The sequence below is a fragment of the Engystomops pustulosus genome, chromosome 1 (genome assembly GCF_040894005.1).
Source record: "Engystomops pustulosus chromosome 1, aEngPut4.maternal, whole genome shotgun sequence".
Taxonomy (NCBI): Eukaryota; Metazoa; Chordata; class Amphibia; order Anura; family Leptodactylidae; genus Engystomops; species Engystomops pustulosus.
The window spans coordinates 20,660,161-20,686,034 of NC_092411.1; the positions used below are offsets into that span (position 1 = coordinate 20,660,161).

The 25,874-nt window shown below is 42.7% G+C and overlaps 1 long non-coding RNA gene across 1 annotated transcript; it reads left to right on the top strand.

The window, feature by feature from the left end:
- Positions 1–767: 767 nt before the first annotated feature.
- On the top strand, positions 768–25,140 carry LOC140065197 (uncharacterized). Its single transcript, XR_011847870.1, has 3 exons — positions 768–871; positions 24,663–24,717; positions 24,801–25,140. It is a non-coding gene; the product is annotated as an uncharacterized lncRNA (long non-coding RNA).
- The last annotated feature ends 734 nt before the right edge of the window (positions 25,141–25,874 follow it).

The window sequence follows — 25,874 nt, forward strand, 5'->3', positions numbered from 1 at the left end:
TACCTATCTATTCCAGATCTATGTATTTATCTCATATCTATTCCCAGTTATCCATCTATAAGCTATATCTATCTATCTATCTATCTATCTATCTATCTATCTATCTATCTATCTCTTATCTATCTATCTCCTATCTATCTCCTATTTATCTATCTATCTATCTCATATCTATCTATCTCATATCTATCTATCTATTATCTATCTATCTATCTATCTATCTATCTATCTATTTATCTCTTATCTATCTATCTCCTATCTATCTCCTATTTATCTATCTATCTATCTATCTCATATCTATCTATCTATCTATCATCTATCTCCTATCTATCTATCTATCTATCTCATATCTATCTATCTATCATCTATCTCCTATCTATCTATCTATCTCATATCTATCTATCTATCTATCTATCTCCTATCTATCGATCTATCTATCTATCTATCTCCTATCTATCTATCTATCTATCTATCTATCTATGGGCTCTTTCACATTATCGGAATTTTCACATCTGCCCATTTTGGCTCATGGACAAGTACAGAATGATTTTCTTTTCCTGGCTCCAGTGAATTTTGACGCCTTTCTGGTCCATTCTTTTCAATGGGCTTTTTCACACTTTGTTTTTTTTTTCCTCTGGTTCAATGTCGTCAGTGAACACAAAAAGGTCAGGTACTAAACTTATTTCCACAGACCACTGATCAGTGGAAGGCAGCACAGACTGAACCCAATTAAAGGAGGCTGCTAATTCATGAGGTTCCTGGTAGGAAGCATTAGTATCTGAGTCCACTGGAGAGGCAGCAGTCCAAAAAGGAAGTGAAAAAGTTTATTCTATGGCTGGATGCAACGTTTTGGTGTTAATCATCTTCAAGCCTAGTGAGTCTATGGGGCACATGTATCATAGTTTTTTTCCGGCTGCCACTTTTTCAAGTTTCCTAAAGTTGGCTACTTAATCATTACAATGTATCTTTTGCAACTTTTTGTGATGTGCGACTTTTTAGTCCCAAAAAGCAGCTCCCAAAAGTAAGTCTGGGTCTAGCACGCTCTGTTTTGAGACTGAGGCCTCTTTCACACTTGCGTTTTTCACGCACTTTTGATGTGCAGAATTTTCATTGTACTGTGACCCATTGTAATCATAGAAAAGATAGACCTCAGTCCTTTTTACGCACGTTATCCGCCCGTGAAAAAGGCAATGAAAATGCGCGTGAAAAACGGAGACACTGAACATACTCTGAGGGCGCCTTCCCATGTGCCGTTTTCGTCGCATTTTTAAACACATCCAAAACGAAAATGGGAGAGTGGGTCTTCCTGAAACGCATGCGATTCCAATGAAATGCATGCATTTATTGCATACCCATATGCTTTTTGCCCAAATCCCCTCCCACTTTCGTTTTGGATGCGTTTAAAAATGGCACGTGGAAAGGAGCCCTGACTGAAAACTGATTGAATTCTACTGAAAAATTTAAGTTTTTCACTGACCAAACCCTGATCGCATCCTGATCAGACTCTGACGTGCGTTTTCAGATTGAAAAAAACGCATGCGTTTTTGACAGGTTTGACCAATTATCTTAATTCAAACTGGTCAATAACGCATGCCTTTTTCCCCGATCTGAAAACGCTGTACTAAAAACGGCCCAAAAACGCCACGTGTGTCTTCACCGTTAGGGCGCGTTTCACTGCGTTTGAAATGCATATACAACAGCTGATGAGAGGTGATTTGCCTAATTACATTTCCGTTTACGTTTGTAAACGCAATGTTAATGCATGTGTTAACAAGATGCATGTATTAACATCGCATTTACGATGCGTTTTGTAAAGGGAAATGTTTACAGTGATGTAAATAGGCAAATCACCCCTCCTCAGCTGTTGTATATGCGTTTCAGACGCAATGAAAACGCAGGTCAAAACGCAACGCGTGAACGCGCCCTCAGGTGCAAGAATGGGACAATTTCAGAACCCAAAAGTCTCAGAAGTTGAACAAATATCTGGGTTACAAAGATAAATACGACACTAAGGCAGCTAAGGGTGATGCCACACATGGCATTTTGAACCCGTTTTTGGTCCGTTTTGTGTTAAAAAAATGAATGCGTTTTTTAAAAACGCATCCGTTTTTTGACCAGTTTTAATAATTGGTTAAACCTGTCAAAGGATGCGTTTTCGTAAAACGCATGTGTTTTTAACGGACTGCTTAAAAATGGACCAAATACAGGTTCAAAACGCCATGTGTGGCATCACCCTAAGGCCCCTTCTACACTGGCGTTTTTCACGCGCGAGTTCTGCGCGTGCATTTGACGCGCAGAACTTGCATTGCACTCTGTCCCATTGTATTCAATGGGTCTTTCTTCATTAGCGTTGTTTTGCACGCGCGTGCTTGCGTTCGTTTGCACGCGCGTCAAAATCGCAGCATGCTCTATTTTTGCGAGTCACGCGCGTTTTTCACGCCCCATTCAAGTCTATGGAGATGCATCAAGAACGCATTGCACTTGCAATCATTGCAAGTGCAATGCGAGTGCAATGCGTTTTAAACGTAAGGGTTGCTAGGTGACCAGAATAACAGTATTTCCCCTGCTCGCGAACGATCATTTAATTAAAAAAACACAGTGAAGAACAGTGAAGAATAGAATAAAACCAGTGAACACAGTGAACACAGGATCATTTAAGTTAAAAACACAGTGCAGAACACAGTGCAGAATAGATTACAGATGTTCGGCACATCTGCTTACTTGTCGGGAGATACGCGCGGAACGGTGCGGCCAAAATAGCATGTGAAGAACAACATATATGTGTGAAGAATACATTGCAGATGTATTTAAACATCTGCAATTTGTTCTTCACACACATATATATTGTTCTTCACATGCTATTTTGTTCGCACCGCTCCGCGCGTATCTCCCGACAAGTAAGCAGATGTGCCGAACATCTGTAATCTATTCTGCACTGTGTTCTGCACTGTGTTTTTCACTTAAATGATCCTGTGTTCACTGTTTTTATTCTATTCTTCACTGTTCTTCACATCTGCTAATTTGTCGGGAGATAATATACGCGCGCGGAACAGTGAAGAATAGATCGCAGATGTTTGCAACTTATCAGAAGACATTATTTTTTAATTAAATAACCCATTTTAATCCCAAACCATGGTCCCTTTGAAAAATGCTCGATTCTACCATTGACTCGCGCGTGAAAAATGCGCCGAAAACGCAAAAAAAACGCTAACAAAACGCGCGTGAAAAACGCAAAAACGCTAATTACTCCAAGGAAAAATGGAACAAAAACGCAGCCAAAAACGTCAGTTTTTCACGCATTGCACCCTGACGTGAAACGCAACGCTAGTGTGGAAGAGGCCTAACTGTGGTGCACTGCTTGATTCGGCACCAAATAAGTCTCACACTGCGAAAAGTTGCAAAGAAAAATAAAAATAAAGCAATAGGAGTGATACGTGTCCCCTATAAAGACAGATGTACAATGCGATTGATCAGTGAACATCCATATAAATGTGAACAGTGCATATAAGGTACATACAGAATGCGCAATAAAAACATGATTATTATCAATAAATACAAGATAAAATGGCGCCTGCTCTCCTGTTCCGTCAAGTATAAACGTATAAATAAAAGTTTACATGCGCCGTGTAATATGCGGACTGCACTTGTAGGAATGCACGTCCACCAAGTACAGGCGGTCCCCTACTTAAGGACACCCTACTTACAGACAGACCTCTCTGCCCACTATGATCTCTGGTGACCTCTCTGGATGTTACTATAGTCCCATAATGCAATGATCAGCTGTAAGCTGTCTGTAATGAAGCTTTATTGATAATCCTTGGTCCCATTACAGCAAAGTATTTTGAAACTCCAATTGTCACTGGGGGATAAAAAAAATTTGTCTAGAACTTCAATTATAAAATATACAGTTTCGACTTACATACAAAATGAACTTAAGAACAAACCTCCGGACCCTATCTTGTATGTAACCCTGGGACTGCCTGTATAAAGTTTTTTTTTTTGTTTTTTTTAAACCACAGCTCAAAAATACTACAGAGTAGGGGTCTGTGGGTGGTTGAGTGTCCCAAATCGACATGTCCAATTGCCCTTTAATGCAGAGAGCAGCCACCACTGAGCTGGAAATATCTATATATCTCCAAGGAGAACATTTAAAGAACCTCAGCCGCTTCCCCTCCACTCATGACCAGGAACACATCTACAGAGAGGAGAGAGGGTAAGTCTGAGGGAGCATTCACACAATGCGTTGCGTCGCGGTGTGCGTTGCGTTTTTGACACATCCCACTGGTTCAGCCTTGGTCACATGCTAAGGTTACATTGCGTTTTAGGAGATGCAGTGGAAACACAATGTAACCTTGGCATGTGATCAAGGCTGAAGCCTGTGGAATGCGTCAAAAACGCAACCCACAGCGCAACGCGATGCATCGTGTGAATGCGCCCTGAGGGGCTTGAGAGCTTCTGCTCCCCCACATGAGGAGGTCATGATGCTACAGTTAGGGCCAACATTTCAAAATGTATCCAGAACATTCCGTTAATTCCTTTGTTCATGACTCAACAATAAAAGAAAAATAGAATTTATCGGAAAGTTACAGCGAGGAGGAGGAACATGAATGGTGTAACCACTGACACCTGGATAATTCCCAAACTGCAGCAGATAGAGGTCCACGGAGAGAAGGAATTCCGGATAACACTGCCCCATTATCACATGGGTGATGGACAACGTAACACAACATATAACAACGTAAGAGGAGAAATCTATCCGTTATTCATCTATATATGTCATAACTACCTATTTTATGGGGATCAGTTATATATTTTTTCATTGAGATTGGTGTTTTTACGCCTTTTTGCTGGGTAATTGTTTTTGGGCCTATTTTGCACTTTTTTTGGAATGTTACGCCTCAATTCCCAATGTGTTGTTGCGCCCTATTTGTCATTACATTGCGCCTCTTTACAGATGTTTGTCAGTCCTGACCGTGTTTAAGAAAAAGCAATGGTAGGATTTGCGCAACAAATTGAGCCTTTTTTTTAAAAAAAAATTTGCGTTTAATAAGGCGCAAAAAAAACTGCTTTTGACAAAGAGCCAAAATGTTGAAGACAAATGAGGTATAAAAAAATAGACTCACAACAGGCGCAAAAAGAGCTCAGAGAAGGGAGAAATTAGATAAATGACCCCCTATATCTATCTCATATCTATCTATCTATCTCATATCTATCTATCTATCTATCTATCTATCTCATATCTATCTATCTCATATCTATCTATCTATCTATCTATCTATCTATCTATCTCATATCTATCTATCTATCTCATATCTATCTATCTATCTATCTCATATCTATCTATCTATCTATCTCATATCTATCTATCTATCTATCTCATATCTATCTATCTCCTATCTATCTATCTCATATCTATCTATCTCATATCTATCTATCTATCTCATATCTATCTATCTATCTCATATCTATCTATCTCATATCTATCTATCTCATATCTATCTATCTATCTCATATCTATCTATCTATCTCATATCTATCTATCTCATATCTATCTATCTATCTCATATCTATCTATCTATCTATCTATCTCATATCTATCTATCTCATATCTATTATGTTATATATATGATGTGTTAAAAATTTTTTTATATTTTTCATATTGTGACTCCAGATTTTATTAAAGCTGGGACCAATCACCTTTCCAACAACAAGTCTTCTGTGTTTTATTTAGTTAGGGGCTGGGCAGGAGGGTCATGGAAATTTTTCGCAAAGGGTATTTTCCCCAACCATTTCCTAGTCTTGGACCCTTCTAATAAGTATGGATTGTGCAAAGCGGAGAACATATCATTAATATTGCAAATGTTGGAGGACTTTGCAGGAAGAAGCCACCAACAACCCAGAAATATCCAGATATCTCACAGAAGAACATCAAAAGAACTACAGCCTCTCCACCCTCCATGAGGAGGCCATGATGCCATAAAGAGGTCTCAGATTATTAATACATAGCACAGAACCCCTCATTTATATGGTGCACAACCATATATGTAGCACAGCAACCCCTCATTGATTGAGGTAGCAAAGCAGCCCCTCTCCTTGATTAATATGTAACACAGCAGCCCCCATATTAACCGGTTAAGGACTGGGCCCTTTCCTGTTTTTTCATGGCCGTTTTTCACTCCCCACCTTCAAAAATCGAACTTTTTTTATTTTTACAAGTAAAGAGCTGTGTGACGGCTTGTTTTCTGCGTAACAAATTGCACTTCATAATGATGGTATTAAATATTCCATGCCATGTACTCGGAAGCAGGAAAAAAAATCCAAATGCAATGAAAATGGTGAAAAAACGCATTTGCGCCATTTTCTTGTGGGCTTGGATATTACGGCTTTCACTGAGCGCTCCAAATGACAGGTCTACTTTATTCTTTGGGTTGGTACGATTATGGGGATACCAAATTTGTATAGGTTTTATAATGTTTTCATACATTTCCAAAAATGAAAACCTCCTGTACAAAATGTCTTTGATTTTGCCATCTTCTGGCGCTAATAACTTTTTTATACTTTGGTGTACGGAGCTGTGGGTGGTGTCATTTTTTGCAACATTTGATAATATTTTCAATTATATCATTTTTAGGACTGTACGACCTTTTGATCACTTTTTATAGATTTTTTTTATATTTTTCAAAATGGCAAAAATGTGCCATTTTCGACTTTGGGCGCTATTTTCCGTTAAACGCATTGAAAAACCGTTAATATATTTTGATCGGGCATTTTCGGATGTGTCGATACCTAATGTGTTTATGATTTTTGCTGTTTATTAATATTTATATCAGTTCTAGGGAAAGGGGGTGATTTGAATTTTTTTAGGTTTTTTTATTATAATTTTTTTTTTTAAACTTTTTTTTATTTTTACTATTTTTCAGACTCCTTAGGGTACTTTAACCCTAAGTTGTCTGATCGATCCTATCATATACTGCCATACTAGCGGTAAGCCTTTGCTGCAATATGCTATGAAAAGTGCTCAGCCCGTGAGCCCTCTCCATGCAGCGGGACACGACGTGAACCAGTTAATTAATATTGGTTACTGTAGACTCCTTTATTAATTGACATACAGTGGATACAGAAAGTATTCAGATCCCTTTCAATTTTTCACTCTTTGTTTCATTGCAGCCAATTGGTAAGATCATAAAAAATCCTTTTTTTTGCTCATTAATGTGCCCTCTACATCCACATCCTTTCAGAAAATAATAGAAACATTTCTGATATTTTTGCTAATTTATTTTTGCAAATTAATAAATTTTTTGCAAATCTTTGTAAATTTATTAAATCTATCCCGACTGCCTACTGACTATAAAAAAAGTTTGCAAAATGTTTTTAGGAGAAAGTTATGGCCCTTAAACCATGTAACCAAGTGTGAAAATTTGTGAAAAATGGTCTGGTCATTAAAGTCTTTTAAGGCCTAGTCACTTAGGGGTTAAACAAAAAAATCTGAAATCTCCCCCGGTGATGAGTATTCGGCCCCCGGTGATGAGTATTCGGCCCCCGGTGATGAGTATTCGGCCCCCGGTGATGAGTATTCGGCCCCTTTGCTCAGTGTTGAGTAGAAGCTTTGGAGCTGGTGCAGCCAGGAGTCTTCCTGGGAAGATGCTTCAAGTTTCTCACCCCTGGATTTGGGGATCCTCTGCCTCTTCCTTGCAGATCCTCTCCAGTTCCCTCAGGTTGGGTGGTGAACTTGGTGGAGGCCATTTTCCAGTCTCTCCAGAGATGCTCCACTGGCTGGGCTGGGCCGGTCAGGAATGGTCACAGAGATGTTCTGAAGCCTCTGCTGTGGTATTTTAGCCGTGTGCTTAGGGTCATTGTCTTGTTGGAAGGTTCGGTCCAGAGCATCTGGAAGAGGTTCTCATCCAGGATCTCTCTGTACTTGGCCGCATTCATCTTTCCTTCCATTACACCCGGTGGTCCTGTCCCCCCCATAGCCACCACCATGTGTCACTGCTGGGATTGTATTTGGCAGGTGATGAGCGGCGCCTGTTTTTCTCCACTGCTTAGAATTAACACCAAAAAGTTAAACCTTGATCTCATCAGAGCAGAGAATCTTATTTCTCATAGTCTGGGAGTCCTTCATGTGTTTTGCACTGTATGTGTCTTATATGTCTTGCACTGGGGAGAAGCTTCTGTTGGCAGACTCTGCCATAAAACCTGAACTGCTGGAGGCTGCAGTGATAGGTGATTCCCATCTCCCTACTGCAACTCTGGAGCTCAGCCACAGTGATCTTGGGGTTCTTCTTTACCTCTCTCACCAAGGCTCTTCCACCATTGCTTGGTTTGGCTGGATAGCCAGGCAAAGGAAGAGTTTTGGACGTTCCAAACTTCTTCTATTTAAGGATAATGGAGGCCACTGTGCTCTTAGAAACCTTGAGTGCTGCAGAAATTCTTTCTTAACCTTGGTCAGATCATGATTCTCATATGTTCTGTCATGCATTGAAAGCTATGAGGTCTTATATACGAGTAGACAGGTGTGTGCCTTTCTTTTTTTTAACTGCTTTATTGAATAGAATCATGAAATAAATGTACAGCTGCATTATACACAATTATTGGTACACAAAAAGAAAAGGATTGTGACAGTAATTGGAACACTTTCTTCCAATAGTTGCTCAATCATTCTACCACCCGCCTACCCTACAGCATGTGTGTCTCCATAGCTGTGGTTTATTGTGTTACAGTAGTATCATATGTATACGCCATGTCATAATACAGGTGTGTGCCTTTCTTAATCAAGTCCAATCAGTTTAAACACAGCTGGAGTAGGACTATTTAAAGGGGGATCAGAAGGAAATGGACAGCATTTGGGTTAAATATGAGTGTCAGCAAAGGGTCTGAATACTTGTGACCATGTGATATTTCAGTTTTTCTTGTCTAATAAATTATCAAATATATATACATTTCTGGGTTTTTTTCTGTCAAGATGGGGGGAGAGTGCACATTAATGAGCAAAAAAACCCAAACTTTTTTGATCTTACCAATTGACCGCAATTAAACAAAGAGTGAATATGTTAAAGAGGTCTGAATACTTTCCATACCCATTGTATGTAAATTAAGAAGACTGAAGCGGCTCTGACTGGAAAAAGCAAGAGTACATGTCACTCCATAACCTTTATTCTACGGGGCACATTTACTTACCCGTCCCGTTGACTCCGCCGATCCGGAATGTCTGACGAGGATTCGGAGCTGCCGAAATTCATTAAGATCGTGCGTCCAATTTCCTGCATGTGTCGCTTCCCCCGCTGAGGTCCGCCGGAGTTCACCTTCTTCTTCCCGGTGCATGTGAGTGCTGATCTTGCAACACAATTTTGAAAGTTAAATTCTGCGGTTTGTCCGAATCAGTCGGGTTGTGCAGCGGCCACGTCCCCCGATTTGCCGGTGCTAATGCACCACAATCCGATCACGTGCACCAAAAACCCGGGGCAATTCAGGGCAAATCAGAAACATTTGCGAAACCTGCAAATGATACATCCCTCATTTGCCTTAGCAGCAGCTGCCTGGCTCAGGTCACTAAACTTGAGTTTACCATCCACCAAAACTCACAGGTCTGTAGTTTCCGGGATCACTTTTTGATCCTGTTTTGTATATTGGCATCAGATTAAGGAACAGAACCTGTGCTTAAGGAATCTTCAAAGATTAAAAATAATGGTTTATCTATTACAGAACATAGTTAATGCAGTACCCGGGTGTGTGTGCCAACTGGACCCGGTGATTTGTCTATTTTAGTTGTTTTGAGGCAGCGCAGCACCTCTTCCTGGGTTAAACTTCGGACATTCAATAGAGAATTTACAGGGTGAAGACAACTGATAAGGCCACACTATCTATCTATTTATCTATTTATCTATCTATCTATCTATCTATCTATCTATCTATCTATCTATCTCATATATATCCCATATCTATCTATCATCTATCTATCTCCTATAATTCTATCTATCTATCTGTAACATCCCCCACTGGGGCCTAGCCTTTTCTTGGGGCCTGGAGACAGCCAGAGCCCTGAATACCAGAGTGGCTGGCGGTTGCGGCCTAGGGCACGCTGTGGTCACGGTGCTTGGTATGGGGACCGGAGGGCTGTCCTACAGCCTGGCAGGTCTCCAGCAGGTGGTGTGTGCAAGAAATATGGAGGGAGAGGCTGATGCACTGGTTCTCCCTGGGGAAACCCCTGAGTGTCTGTAAGATAGGTCCCTAATGGATGGGGAAGCCCGTGGTGGTGACAGCCATAGCCAGGGATCAGACTGAGGCAACGTTGTGCAAATCAACTTGCAGTTCTTTATTAAACAACTGGTAGAAGGCAATGGGCCTAAACGGTCAAACAGCGTATTTTGGATTCTGGTACTAGCCTGGTAGTATATGCAGGCTAGGATAATGGAGATGGAGCTGTGCCCAAACTGTGGAAGCTGCAGTTCTGGATTATATTCTCCTGGGAATGGTTTCGGTGACAGCACTAGAGGTGTGCTCCACACTGTCTCTCTGTTCTCTCTGTCCATGTGCTCATAGACCAGCTAAGACTGGACTGGACCATGAGGTCTGGACCATGTGCTCCCACTGCACTGGGGTTTTATACTCCCCCCTGGTCAGGTGGTAGCAACTCTCCAATCACACTCCAGTTTACAATACGGCCATATCATTGGATAATAGTTAATAATTTAACTATTGCCTTCCCAGGCAGAGGCTACAGCTGCAGATTACCTGAGATCTCCCTGCATTATCTCTTGGGTGAGTTGATCACGCCAGATGGATCCTGACAGGTAGAGGGCCTTATTCTCAACTACCCCCTTGCCGATACGTTGGCAGTGGTGTTGCATAGCTATTTCATATCTATTATCAATCTCATATCTATCTATCCATCTAGGTATCTATTTACATATTACAGGCAGTCCCCTGATTGGTTCTTAAAAAACGTATTTTTTTAAAATAAAGTGTCGCTGGACACGCGCTTACCTGCACCCAGAATAGCTTGGTGAACTCCAGTGAACTCCGGACTTCAGTGCAGCAGCGACACCTAGTGGAAATCGGGGGAACTACCTTAGTGAATCGCCGGAAGAACCAAATCCTCCACTGAGAACGCGCCGCTGGATCGCGAATGGACCGGGTAAGTAAATGTGCCCCGTTGTCTAGATTCGATACGATTGTCTGCATTCAGCAGCAGTAACTCTGTACATAGCTAGTCCTGCTCTCAGCTAAGAAGTGGAAACAATTGAACCAGTCTAGACAATGCTCTGTGAGCTAAATACATCAGCAGCAGCTGCACAGATCTCTCAGCTGGTTTGTTACAATGTATCAGGCTGGAGTCCAGGCTGTTTAGCTCACAGAGCATTGTCCAGACTGGATACAATTGTGGCTACAACTCCTATGCATATTGATGTGTCTTCATGGCAACAGTGTAGTCTGGCCCCGAATTCCTGCTTCCTTCATTCTGTCCACTACATTGTTATTTCTCATTGTTTTGAGGCCGAATATGCAGATAGATTAATTCACTAAAAACATTTAGCAGTTACCCTGTACATAGCGAGTCCTGCGCTCAGCTAAGAAGTGGAAACAATTGTATCCAGTCTAGACAATGCTCTGTGAGCTAAATACATCAGCAGCAGCTGCACAGATATCTCTGCTGGTTTGTTACAATGTATCAGGCTGGAGTCCAGGCTGTTTAGCTCACAAAGCATTGCCAGTGACATTGGCAGTGACATAGCCAGTGCTGCTCTCAGCTGAGAAGTGGAGACAATTGTAACCAGTCTAGACAATGCTCTGTGAGCTACACACATCAGCAACAACCACACACGCTGCTACAATGTATCACTCTAGGAAGCATTTTATATGGGATACATTTTAGTAGGGATTCCCTCTATTGTGTACATCTGTCTAGTGAGTATATATAATGTAGTATAAGTGTAGTTCATTTATAGTGTAGAATTGTATAGTTTCTGTATAGTGTAGGTCACTGTGGCCATCTGAGTGACAGACCTGAAGAGGACACTTGTTTTAGGGGGAGCAGGTAGTGACTGAGCTGTAGAATGAAGCACTTGTAAGGCGCCAACAAAAATATTTGACTTTTGTTTCTTTAAGTTATACTTACCTGGCACGTGACCCTCCTATGGACTGTAAGTAGTGTGAGATTTCATCCGATTTCCCCCCATGGCCCCTGGAGCACTGAATAGAAAGTGAATTTGACTCCCAAATGTTGTCAGACTGGTATTCATTAGGCTTCCTCCTGTGATCCCATAGATACTATGCATGGATTTAGTGGTAACATATTCATTCGGGATATTCGGAATATTTAGCAGAAAGTTTTTCCCTAAATAAAACTATAATTTAGACGTAAATGACAGAAGATCCTGAACCCATATCCCAGTGCAAAATGTATCGCAGGACCCCCACCTATCAGGTGCTGTTTTCACGTCCTCTTATGTAGATGGGGGTCCTTGAATCACACATAGGGACATGTACAAAGAATACAATCTTTAGTATTAGAGAAGTTCAATTGCTATACCCTGGTCACAGGCTTGGAAATAACATTGTGATTAGGGGGGTCCTGGCATCCGGAGCCCCCCACTTCTACCCTGACTGAACATAGATATAGATCATATGAATAAGGGTTCTGCTTTCCCTAACTTATGGAGAAGCAGGTTGCGCCATTTCTGGCACTCCCCCAAAAATTGAGTAATGAGCTGATGTTCTGATGATCAGTGGAGGTCTAAGTGTGATCTGATCAACCCTGATCGGAAATCTGTAGTCAAGGGATAGCATTTAAACGTGGGACAACTCTTTAGAGCAATGGAAAACCCTGTATGACCCTTGGAAGGAGGATCTCCGTTCCGTTGGCCCCACCTCCTTTTCTTCTTGCCAATGAGAACCCTTTTAGAATTTCCCTCCCCCGAGGAACTACTCTATTAGTAATCCTTACTAGATATACTCTGATAACATTATCACACCCTCTGTAGCATTGCTTAGGGGTTTAAACACAAGAAGGCTGACCAGATCACATGAAAACCTAGACAGGTTTTTTTAAATTTAGGATACTAAAGTGGGATATATGTATTTAGTGGGAGCAGTGATTTCGATATTCAGGGGAACAGTGAGACCATTTTTATTTAGGTGTAAGGACAATTCTTTTTAAACTCAGGGGAACATCTTCTAAATCTTAAAGGGGTTTTCCAGTTTTCCAAATATATGTTTAAAAATTGGATTTTACTTTTTTTCTATCAATACTTCCCCTTTAAGAGTGTGAAATAATGAGTTCTACAACGGAGGTTGTTTCCATAGAGCAGTGTTGGTCACACAGTTCTGTCTGTGAAATATATTACTGATATGTGAAGTCTAGCATACATGGCAGAAGGATATACAAACACTGGAGAGGGTAGAAAAGGTAGAATAAAAAAAGATGTATATTCTGAATCAGATATTAGAGGTTAAAAGAATGGTGCAGGACCAAAAATAATTTGAATTCAGAAACAGCGCCCCACCTGGCCACAGGTTGTGTCTGGTATCTGACTTCAGCTCTGCAGTGAATGGAGCGGTAATACCATGCACCACCTGCGAGCAGATGTGGTGCTGTTTAAGGAAGAAAGTCATTGGGGGTCATTTACTAAGGGCCCGATTTCCCGACGTGTTACCCGAATATTTCCGATTTGCGTCGATTTCCCCTGAATTGCTCCGGGATTTTGGCGCACGCGATCGGATTGTTGCGCATCGGCGCCGGCATGCACGTGATGGAAATCGAGGTGGCGTGGCCGAACGAAAACCTGACAGATTCGGAAAAACCGCCGAATTAAAAAAAAAAAAAAAAAGTGTCGTGAAAATTGCACTTACCTTCACTAGGAATAGGCCAGTGAATTTGAGTGCATTCCGGGGAACTTCAGCGCAGCGGAGGAACTACCTTAGTGAATCCCCTTAGTAAATCTGCCCCATTGCTCGCCAATCCTACAAAATTTCACCGAGTCATTAACATAAATGTAGGTGTGTCCTCCACTAAAGGGGAAGTTTCCCAATACTAATCTTGATAATACAATAAAGTGGACATCACCTGAACTGGTAGCAAACTTCCGGCTTCTGCTATGGTACCAGCTATAGTCTAAATTGGCTAAAAGGCATTCGGGTCTCAGTTAAGGACAGAATTAGGTCTGGGGTCTGCATTAGTCTGATCTATTTCAGTTTTAGGTTCCTGTGTGGGTTCTGTATCAGTTTACAGGCTGATATAGTCGTCTATATTTACTTTGGGATTGATATGAGTTTTAATTCCTTTATTTATATAGCGCACACAGATTACGTAGCGCAGCACTGAGTTTGCCACATCAGTCCATGTCCCCAATGGGGCTCACAATCTAATCACCTACCAGTATGTTTTGGAGTGTGGGAGGAAACCGGAGGACCTGGAGGAAACCCACACAAACACAGAGAGAACATACCAACTCTTTGCATATGTTGACCATGGGACATGAACCCAGGTCCCCAGTGCTGCAAGGCTGTAATGCTAACCACTGAGCCACTGAGCCCTTATTAGTGCAAGTGATCTGTAGTTACGGTGCCTGGGGTTTATAGTAATTTAGTTATTGAGTTTTGTCTGGGGTCTGAACTCATTTAGATGTTCAAACGATTCTTCAAAGTGGTGGTGTCTTTAAAATCCTTAACTTTATTGCATTTCCATAAAATGCCATCTGCCGCTCCATTAATCCATCAAAGAAGGCCACACGTTTGCGAGGATATATCCGAAACGCATAGTAAACTTGTAACTTCTGTCATGAATTAGCGTTGCGGCACATGTAATTTTATGGAAATATTTTGGGAATATTTTTGGAATCGCATAAACCAGCAAGCTGGTCCAGGTTTAGACATGAAGGTGGTCTGGGGTATTTATTCCTTTAGCGTAGGGGTCGGGAACCTTGTTGGCTGAGAGATCCATGAACACCACATATTTTAAAATGTAATTCTATGAGAGCCTTACAATATGTACATGCCCAGGTAGTCTCTGCACAAGCCCACACGTAGATAGGTAGCCCCTGCACAAGCCCACAGGTAGATAGGTAGCCCCTGCACAAGCCCACAGGTAGATAGGCAGCCCCTGCACATGCCCACCATGTACATGCCCAGGTAGTCCCTGCACAAGCCCACCAGTTGATAGGTAGCCCCTGCACATGCCCACCAGTTGATAGGTAGCCCCTGCACATGCCCACCAGTTGATAGGTAGCCCCTGCACATGCCCACCAGTTGATAGGTAGCCCCTGCACATGCCTCCCAGTTAATAGGTAGCCCCTGCACATGCCCACCAGTAGATAGGTAGCCCCTGCACATGCCCACCAGTAGATAGGTAGCCCCTGCACATGCCCACCAGTTGATAGGTAGCCCCTGCACATGCCCACCAGTTGATAGGTAGCCCCTGCACATGCCTCCCAGTTGATAGGTAGCCCCTGCACATGCCTCCCAGTTGATAGGTAGCCCCTGCACATGCCCACCAGTAGATAGGTAGCCCCTGTACATGCCCACCAGTTGACTGGTAGCCTCTGCATATGCCCAGCAGTTGATAGGTAGCCCCTGCACATGCCCACCAGTTGATAGGTAGCCCCTGCACATGCCCACCAGTTGATAGGTAGGCCCTGCACAAGCCCACCAGTTGATAGGTAGGCCCTGCACATGCCCACCAGTAGATAGGTAGCCCCTGCACATGCCCACCAGTAGATAGGTAGCCCCTGCACATGCCTCCCAGTTGATAGGTAGCCTCTGCATATGCACACCAGTTGATAGGTAGCCCCTGCACATGCCCACCAGTAGATAGGTAGCCCCAGCACATGCCTCCCAGTTGATAGGTAGCCTCTGCACATGCCCACCAGTAGATAGGTAGCCACAACATAATAAAAAAATAACACTCACATACCAGTGCTTAGGAAGAGAAAGATGATACCTAATTTATATATATTTTTTTGTTTTACTAGTGTTATACAATGAGAACATTGTGATATATTCTGACCAACATATTTAGGGTTGGAAAATAAATCCCCCCCCCCCTCCCATTATGGTCCAATTTACCTCTGCTTTATGTTGTTTTTTTGTTTTTGCATTCAGTGGATCAACACTGTGGGATTATAGTTTGGACTTGATGGATTATTGTTGCCTTGTTTCCAGTTTGCATATCTGTCTACTGGGACATGCTAAATTCAGGACTTGGTGGTCCTAAGTCAACAAAGTCATCCCAACTTATCAGGCAGAGCAATTACTACAAGGCTCCTTTGTCCATTCCTGCATCTGCTTTACAATTACTGAAAAGTCTTGTATTGCAGAATCTTGTCATTCCAGAAGACAATGTTAGCAGACACTTTTTGAGGGTATCTCCAGCAACCTTTAGTGAAGGGTTGACTTTCTTATAGGAGAACAGAAGCTTCTTTCTTGCTGACCTCCCAGTCTGGTCAAGATGGGGATTTTTTTGTCTGACATTTGACCTAAGCACATGGAATACCATGGAGTGCAGCCATAGACATCTCTGTAGATCTATTGATGTTCCACCATGGACCATTTATAACCATCCTTTGATCAACACATGGGTGAGTGGCCTGTCTAGCAGAGATAGACCCAACACAAGTTTGTAGCCAACGGCGGTCATCTTCTCAAGATCCAGTTACCACATGCTGGCTGACCGTCAACCAAATCGAACAAGTAAACATGGCGTCAACTGAAGTCCCAAAATTGTTAATTAAAAACTAAAAATATCACATGACTGAAAAGATGTAATGTATCTCTAGGAAGACTATCCTATTATCACGGAAAGTAAGAAAATAAACATACAGAAGATTATGTATTGAGGTGGACACTTGCCATTTGTGCTCCACCTCTGGGATTAGTTCCATCCTAAATTGACTTGATATTTTATATCCACCTCCAGTAATAGAAAGAACCTAACACCATCAAAATAATCAGGATTATCCTTCCTATATGGTGCAACACACTTCTATCCATGTCCTCCCTATCTGGATTAATCATATCCAGGGTCATGGAAGGAGTAAAAGAAGCTACTTATCCTGTTCCAGTTTCCTATTATTTTGGTGCTACCTACAGTTATTCTGTTGACACTTCCGGTAAGGCCACAATGGCCATAGGACCAGGACCAGGGACACTCAAAATTGACTTGATATTTGGGACCACATATATGATCAAATAACCGCCACCGATGCCGGTCCCAGCCAAAACTATCAATAGACTGGACAGTTTTTATATTTCTGGACGCTCCGAGTTTTCAATGTAAGTGTAAAACTGTCTTGAGCCTAAAGGGTTTTCACACTAACTAAAGTTAGGCGCTATCCGCTGGTTAGGGCCTAACTTGCTGATCAGTGGGGGTCTCAGTGGTGAGACCCCCACAGATAGCAAAAAAAGCACTTTAAGACTAATGGAGCTGACGGAGATCGGTGAGCGGGGCGCTTCGCGATTTCCGTCAGCTCCGTCAGCAGCCATCTGCTCTATTAGTCTGAGGAGCGGCAAGGGGTCCAACGGTCCCATCGTTTTCGCGATCTGTGGGGGTCTCAGCACTGAGACCCCCACTGATCAGCAAGTTAGGGTAATATGGCCTCACTTTAGTTCGTGGGAAAACACCTTTAAGGAGTGGTGCTACCTTCTGTAATTTTGGAAACCCCTTGGGGCTCGGGTCGAGGGAATCATACTCACCCTGCTAACACTCCACTTTCCCACATTAGTCCGGTACTTCCCATAGGTGGCCCTGCACACAGCAAGAGGTTCCCCTTGAAGTGACCTCCCACGGATAATGGAAGTGACATCCCGTAGTCTTAGAAAGTGATGTCCTATGGTTTGAGGAGGCCATTCATTGGCCAAAGCACATTCCGTGGCCCCTTATGGCCAGTAACAAAAAGTACCAGAGAGACGTGGGAACCGGGAGCTGGAGAAGGGTGACTACACTTTATTTTTGAAGCGATTGGTTGCAGCATTCATGGAATCCTCAGCACTTCGGATCAGACTTTGGACTTTCTGGTAACCGCCTCTCACCTATATAGGTCCTGATATTGTAATGATTAAGCAATGACTGTAGATATGAATGAAGTATAGAGAGTAATAAGGGTCTTCTGGGCTACAACAATGTCTTGGAGATGCTGGAGGCCGCTCTGTAAGGACGTCTTCCTCCTCGCACACTTCCTTCACTCGCTGCCTGCGGATACAAAGACCCTGATTGTTTACACACACATGAAGTGGGGGGGGGGGATGAGAGCCTTTCCTGTACAATGGGGTCCACGTGAGACAAGCCCCCTCTTGTTTCCTATGTGTAGGTTAGTGTAAGGCGTCCAACATTAGAAGCTTTTCCGCCTGCCATGTAAACAGGGAGGACTTTGTGGTCCGATAACTGGATGGGTAATTTATTGCTGCGTTATCCATCGCTGGTGACAGTCCTCGCTGCGGATCTGGTACAACGTGTCAGGTTATATAGAAGACTACACACACAGTTACTTTGTTAAACTACAAACACAGTAATGTGATGATTAACGCAACAGTTGTACCTATACTATAAGATCCATCTCCCCCACACTACATGGTTCTCCTGTGTCTATTGTCCATGTCCTCTTAATATTAATGTGGGATTGAAAGAATTATGAATTATGAATAATTTGTCAAATAAAAATATAATATAAACCAAAAAAAAATTTCAATAAAATGGCCACAAGCACATAAGATGTTAATGAGCCCTTCAAATTTTCAGGAGAAGATTCCAAGAAGTTTTTCCATTAGAAAGTCACCTTCCCATATAGATTACTTATACAGATCCTAAACATCATAAAAAAGAAGCCCCAACACGACTGTTAATACCAATTGTGGCTGTTTAACCCCTTAAATGCTGTGGTCAACATTCTGAGAGCCAATCACGTCACATCGTGCCCGCCCCCAGACCTGCCTTTGTAAACCCTGTATTAGGTCCTGCTATAATACACCACAATACCAATGCATTACAGTGTATTGAAGATAATTACAAGGTATTGTTAAAAAAATAAAATAAATAAATATGAAATACTAAACCCCCCCCCCCCCCCCATATTTAGTACTGCTGCGTTTGTAACACACTGATCCATGAAGATAATCCATTATTAAATCTGCATCGTGGGAATCTTAAAAAAAAATTAATAGCTATTAAATGCTATTAAAAAGTTGCACATATTTTATCAAATATGAATTTTACCAATGGAAATTACAGCACCTCACACAAAAAAAATAAGCCCCCAACTAGCTCTTTCGGTGGAAAAAATTTAAAAAAAATTCAGAAGATGGTAATGCAAAAACTTATTCTTTAGAAATACTATGTGCAGTTTTCTTCATTAATATCCAGGATGCGGCAGATTATTGAATAAAGACACTCCCCGGGTTACATACAAGATAGGTTCCGGAGGCTTGTTCTTAAGTTGAATTTGTATGTAAGTCAAAACTGTATATTTTATAATTGTAGATCCAGACAAAAACATTTTTTCCCCCCTGTGACAATTGGAGTTTCAAAATTTTTTGCTGTAATTAGACCAAGGATTATTAATAAAGCTTCATTACAGACTCCTAAGAGCTGACAGTTAACAGTGGCTATCGCCATCACTGCTGTTAGTGGCATGTGTCTACTAAATAATACCGCAGACACCCACCATCTATGCCCAAGGTTTAGCTCCTGAGCCAACTCCATACTCGCTTTATCAATTGTAAGTCAAGAGTTAAAATGTTTATCCAAGGATAGAAAAATATGTTTGCTTTATCCAAGAAACAGCGCCACACCTTTAGCTGGTTGCCTCTGGTATTGCATGGAGTTCACTGAAAAAACTAAACTTATAAAACCTCCCAACCCACCCTAGTACCCACCCAGCACCCACCCAGCACCCACCCAGCACCTCCAGGCCAAAGTGCAACCAATCCCTCATTTACATATGAAATAAAAGAAGATTTTCCAGTTTCCATACTAGAAAATAAATCCACACTCAGTACAAAGCGATCGTCACCGGCAGCGACTTATTTACTTAATGTGTGTGTTTGTGTTCAGGGAAAGGGGGTCAATACGCTGAGACTTTCCCTTTAAGATAAAGGTTATAGGTGATTATTTATCCAAAGTGGTGTAAGGTCACATAACATCCATTTACTTTAAAGAAATCTTGAATATGTGTTTTTTTCAGTATAAAGCTCTGAATGTTCCTCCAAGATTAGGTGTGAGTTAGAGGTGTCCCCATTAGGATACTGTTTCCCATCCTGTAACATCCCGCTCTGTATAATACCTCCTGTCCTGTGGACACCACTGTATAATACCTCCTGTCCTGTGGACACCACTGTATAATACCTCCTGTCCTGTGGACACCACTGTATAATACTTCCTGTCCTGTGGACACTGCTGTATAATACCTCCTGTCCTGCGGACACTGCTGTATAATACCTCCTGTCCTGTGGACACCACTGTATAATACCTCCTGTCCTGTGGACACCGCTGTATAATACCTCCTGTCCTGTGGACACCGCTGTATAATAGCTCCTGTCCTGTGGACACCGCTGTATAATAGCTCCTGTCCTGTGGACACCACTGTATAATGCCTCCTGTCCTGTGGACACCACTGTATAATGCCTCCTGTCCTGTGGACACCACTGTATAATGCCTCCTGTCCTGTGGACACCACTGTATAATGCCTCCTGTCCTGTGGACACTGCTGTATAATGCCTCCTGTCCTGTGGACACCACTGTATAATACTTCCTGTCCTGTGGACACCACTGTATAATGCCTCCTGTCCTATGGACACTGCTGTATAATACCTCCTGTCCTGTGGACCCCACTGTATAATGCCTCCTGTCCTGTGGACACTGCTGTATAATGCCTCATGTCCTGTGGACACCACTGTATAATACCTCCTGTCCTGTGGACACCACTGTATAATGCCTCCTGTCCTGTGGACATCACTGTATAATACCTCCTGTCCTGTGGACCCCACTGTATAATGCCTCCTGTCCTGTGGACATCACTGTATAATACCTCCTGTCCTGTGGACACCACTGTATAATGCCTCCTATCCTGTGGACCCCACTTTATAATGCCTCGTGTCCTGTGGACATCACTGTATAATACCTCCTGTCCTGTGGACACCACTGTATAATACCTCCTGTCCTGTGGACACCACTGTATAATACCTCCTGTCCTGTGGACACCACTGTATAATACCTCCTGTCCTGTGGACACCACTGTATAATACTTCCTGTCCTGTGGACACTGCTGTATAATGCCTCCTGTCCTGCGGACACTGCTGTATAATACCTCCTGTCCTGTGGACACCACTGTATAATACCTCCTGTCCTGTGGACACCGCTGTATAATACCTCCTGTCCTGTGGACACCGCTGTATAATAGCTCCTGTCCTGTGGACACCGCTGTATAATACCTCCTGTCCTGTGGACACCACTGTATAATGCCTCCTGTCCTGTGGACACCACTGTATAATGCCTCCTGTCCTGTGGACACCACTGTATAATGCCTCCTGTCCTGTGGACACCACTGTATAATGCCTCCTGTCCTGTGGACATCACTGTATAATACCTCCTGTCCTGTGGACACCACTGTATAATGCCTCCTATCCTGTGGACCCCACTTTATAATGCCTCGTGTACTGTGGACATCACTGTATAATACCTCCTGTCCTGTGGACACCACTGTATAATGCCTCATGTCCTGTGGACACCACTGTATAATGCCTCCTGTCCTGTAGATACCACTGTATAATGCCTCCTGTCCTGTAGACACCACTGTATAATGCCTCCTGTCCTGTAGATACCATTGTATAATGCCTCCTGTCCTGTGGACACCACTGTATAATGCCTCCTGTCCTGTGGACCCCACTGTATAATGCCTCCTGTCCTGTGGACCCCACTGTATAATGCCTCCTGTCCTGTGGACACCACTGTATAATGCCTCCTGTCCTGTGGACTTCACTGTATAATACCTCCTGTCCTGTGGACACCACTGTATAATGCCTCCTATCCTGTGGACCCCACTTTATAATGCCTCGTGTCCTGTGGACATCACTGTATAATACCTCCTGTCCTGTGGACACCACTGTATAATGCCTCATGTCCTGTGGACACCACTGTATAATGCCTCCTGTCCTGTAGATACCACTGTATAATGCCTCCTGTCCTGTAGACACCACTGTATAATGCCTCCTGTCTTGTAGATACCACTGTATAATGCCTCCTGTCCTGTGGACACCACTGTATAATGCCTCCTGTCCTGTAGATACCACTGTATAATACCTCCTGTCCTGTGGACACCACTGTATAATGCCTCCTGTCCTGTGGATACCACTGTATAATGCCTCCTGTCCTGTAGACACCACTGTATAATGCCTCCTGTCCTGTGGATACCACTGTATAATGCCTCCTGTCCTGTGGACAACACTACATACCTTAGAGGGGTTATCTGGGTTTAAAAAATTTTTTATGGCCGGGCTGGGGAGGGCTATTTAAACACAATAAACATGTACTTACCTCGTCCGATGTCCCGCGCCGCGGCCGGTCTTCTCGGGGCGCCGGTTTCATTACAAGTGCGCTTACAACGCTGAGAGATAGGGACGGATGGGAGGAGCCGTCCACATCGCGGACCGGAAGCTCCCTGTGTGCGGCTTCCGTGCCCCTGTAAGCAAACAGGGGCACGGATCGAAGGGACCGTGGCGCGGGACATCAGCGACGCCGGAGGAGGTAAGTCCATGTTTATTATGTTTAACTAGCCCTCCCCAGCCCGGCCATAAGAAATTTTTTAAACCCGCATAACCCCTTTAATGGAGGTCAAGGTAGCAATTGTATCTGGTGCATAAGGGGGCCTGAAAGCCCCTCTGCAAAGTGGGGGGTCATGGTTCATATTTAGCAACAGGTTCGAAGAGCTTTACATTATGCCTCTGCCTGTAATACACATTTATATGTCATTATTAGACAAGGTGGAGATGATCTATCTAATGCAATCATGTTAATAGTAAGCTTCTATCTCACCCTAAGTGCTTTATTTCCATCAGTACAGTGCAGTATTTCTCTGTAATGTCCTATATGATCCGACTGATTCTTCAAGCAATCTGCAAAGGAATATTTGTTTTCCTTCCCCACAAACCACAAATTCTCTTCTCCAAAAAGAACCTGCCCAGAGATTGGAAGCTTGTGCTGATACACAGACTTTGTAAACCACTGCTGTGTGTATGAGGCCATAGAAATGCACAAAAATGTGTGCTAGCCATACAAACAATGTTTGTGTGAGATTACATCAGCCAATGGGAGGGGGAGGTACAGAGGAAGGAGGAGGATGGGAAGACAGTGTAACAGCTTGTGAAGCTGGAGCACGATTATAAAAAAAAGTTGATTTTAGAAGGAAGGAGGCCATGGATAACAAATATTAGCACAGTCACTGGACCTAGCTGTAAGTGACCCTGGTCTATCCATGCTTCATTTTTGATGGTAGATTTCCTTTAGTATATATTGTCATTATTTGAAGATTAGCTTTTAGGTGTGGATGTGTCACGGCCATACCCCTGCCGTGATTTAGTCACAATTCCTAGCGCAGCGTAGAAGTGTCCTGCCTGCGCATCGCAGCTGCGGCCAGAGCCTCCAGATAGACTCAGCGAGTGTCAGGGCCCGGGGGGGCACCATTATACTACGGCACACAGCACCAGCGTATGATAAATGGGTTTTACGAGCCATCACTTTATTTTGTGGCAAAAAAATTTGTGTTACATAAGGCTAGTTAAAAAGTAACAAATGTAAATTTGTTTTGCTGTATTTTTTGCTATATTCTACTATAGTGTTACAGTCATTGGGGCTTATTTACAAAGGGTCGCAGATCACACTTTCGTCTGACTTTCCGACGTTTTTGTACGGCTGTGACAGGTATTTAACAGGTGGTTGTGTCGCACGTGATGGGATTTGGGCGCAGCTGCGTTGCTTTCACAAATCGCGGCGGGCCGTGGGATCCGGCTGATTCGGACTGAGTGCGGGATTTAAGATTCAAATTGTGTCGCATCCAATGCACTTACATGCACCAGGAAGAAGAAGGGGAACTCTGTCGGACCTGAGCGGGGAAGCGACACATGCTGGATATCGGGGGCACGATCTTAGTGAATCGCGGCACAATGTATTATACACGGACAATGCACTTTCTGTGAACTCCTTTGGTCGGGTGAGTAAATGTGCCCCATTGTGTCACATGTAAAGTCTCTGGCAAACAGGGTGACTGCGGCAATGTTTTAATAGTGTAGAAGGGGATTTTTTACTATTTTATTGGGAATTATTATTAGTCCTCCTCTGTAGTATCCTAAATGATCTTGCTGATGCTTCTGAGTGAAAGCAGAGTAACACCGGCACAGACAGAAGCCCAAGTGGCGTAGAGGGCGCAATAATGTTTTCCGACCATGATAAATCCTCTCCCCAAAGTCTATCATAAAGTTGTATATCTTTTCATAAAACAGAGATTATACTTTTATTACTGTAACAACCCTAGACAATTCTCACATTGATACAAGATTTGTTTTTTGAAGTTTCCATTTGGACTTCGGAATTTTCTCCATGTAAAAAAGGGAAGAAAAAAAAATTCCTAGATGCTAGGGGTGGACGTGATGAATTGCTTTCCGCTGATAATTTGTATTGTGGTTTGCAGAAATCAATTGACCTTTGAAGAAAGTGAATCTGGGGACAATGACATCTTCATCATGGTGAGAAATAATGGTCCGGGACCCCTAGAAAAAAGGAAAGACCCCCGCTACCACTTGTTTTGTTGCTAAATTGTCTTCCATAGGAGGTCTAGGACGGGACAACAGAACGATTCAGAATCTATTCATCCCCCGAATCCCCAGATAAGAGTCGCCCAGCGCACATTCAGCTCCGCTGTGGGGTGTCCCTGCCTTGTAATAACCTCTCCCACAGTCTGAGATATCCAACATTCACTGCTCATTGGATATAGAATAATAGAAGACTAGTAACAATTACGCTGGAGCGCTGGAATCTGGACGCTGAGTCTAGAGATATATGGAGGAACATAAACTTCTAGCCCTGGATGTCACACAGAGAAACTGAGAAAACAGCAATGGAAGTAATATGATAATGATAGACATTCACACAACTTATAGAGGCTTAAAAATAGAGGAGATCAAAATACAAAAACAATGTAAGATCACTTGATTTTTTTACAGAAATAATATAATTTCCATTGATGAACATTTGATGGATTTTTGTCAAGAAAATCCATCAAATGTTCATCAATGGAGATGTGTTTTACACAAGTAACAAAGTATCAGCATAAAACGTGATGAGAGAACAGCAATAACTATAGCACAGAGAAAGATTATAATGGCTTTTTCCGGAAGGTTCCACCAGTCACAATCAGTTGCAAGAGCACTGGACCTCAGCCCCGGCCTCAGGACCTCAGCACCGGCCACAGGACATCACTTTTGTAGGGAACATCGTCCTGCATGAAAATTGCTGGCTGAATGAGTGAAAAACACAAGGAAGGAACTACATCTTGTTGAAGAAGGTTCTGACACACACTTGTATTCACTCTGCCATGTAGCTGTATTAGAGGTCCAACTCCAGCTGCAGAAAACATTCCCCAAACCATGACACTTCCTCCACCACATTTCACTGACTTCTTTACGCACTTTGGGTTCAGTCTTTCCACGGTTTGTTGACAAACTAATGTTTCCCATCAGATCCAAATAAATTAAACTTGCGTTCACTAAAATGAACCTCTCCTCTATCCAAGAAACATGCTTCTCAGTAAAGATGAGTCTAGCCTTTTGATTCTTTCTGCTAATGAGAGTTTTAGTTACTGCAGAGTTGGCTTTTAGTCCAAATTGGGACATTGAGACACTGT